A 255-nucleotide genomic window follows, 5' to 3' on the forward strand; every position below is an offset into this window, starting at 1 on the left:
CAAAAATACACTAAAAACAGTAATATTGTGAAATATTAGTATCAATAAATTTGTCAAATAATTACAAAGAAACAGCAAGTAACATGTTGAATTAAACTTTGGTATTTAAGTAAAGTTTAGTATTTTTATTTCATTATTAGTATTTTCTTGTAAAACATACTGCAATAATCTGTGTGTGTGTGTGTGTGTATGTGTGTATGTGAGTGAGTGTGAGTGTGAGTGAGAGTGTGTGTGTGTGTGTGTGTGTGTGTGTGA

The sequence above is a fragment of the Sinocyclocheilus rhinocerous genome, unplaced genomic scaffold (assembly GCF_001515625.1).
Source record: "Sinocyclocheilus rhinocerous isolate Xijiao unplaced genomic scaffold, SAMN03320098_v1.1 scaffold102, whole genome shotgun sequence".
NCBI lineage: Eukaryota > Metazoa > Chordata > Actinopteri > Cypriniformes > Cyprinidae > Sinocyclocheilus > Sinocyclocheilus rhinocerous.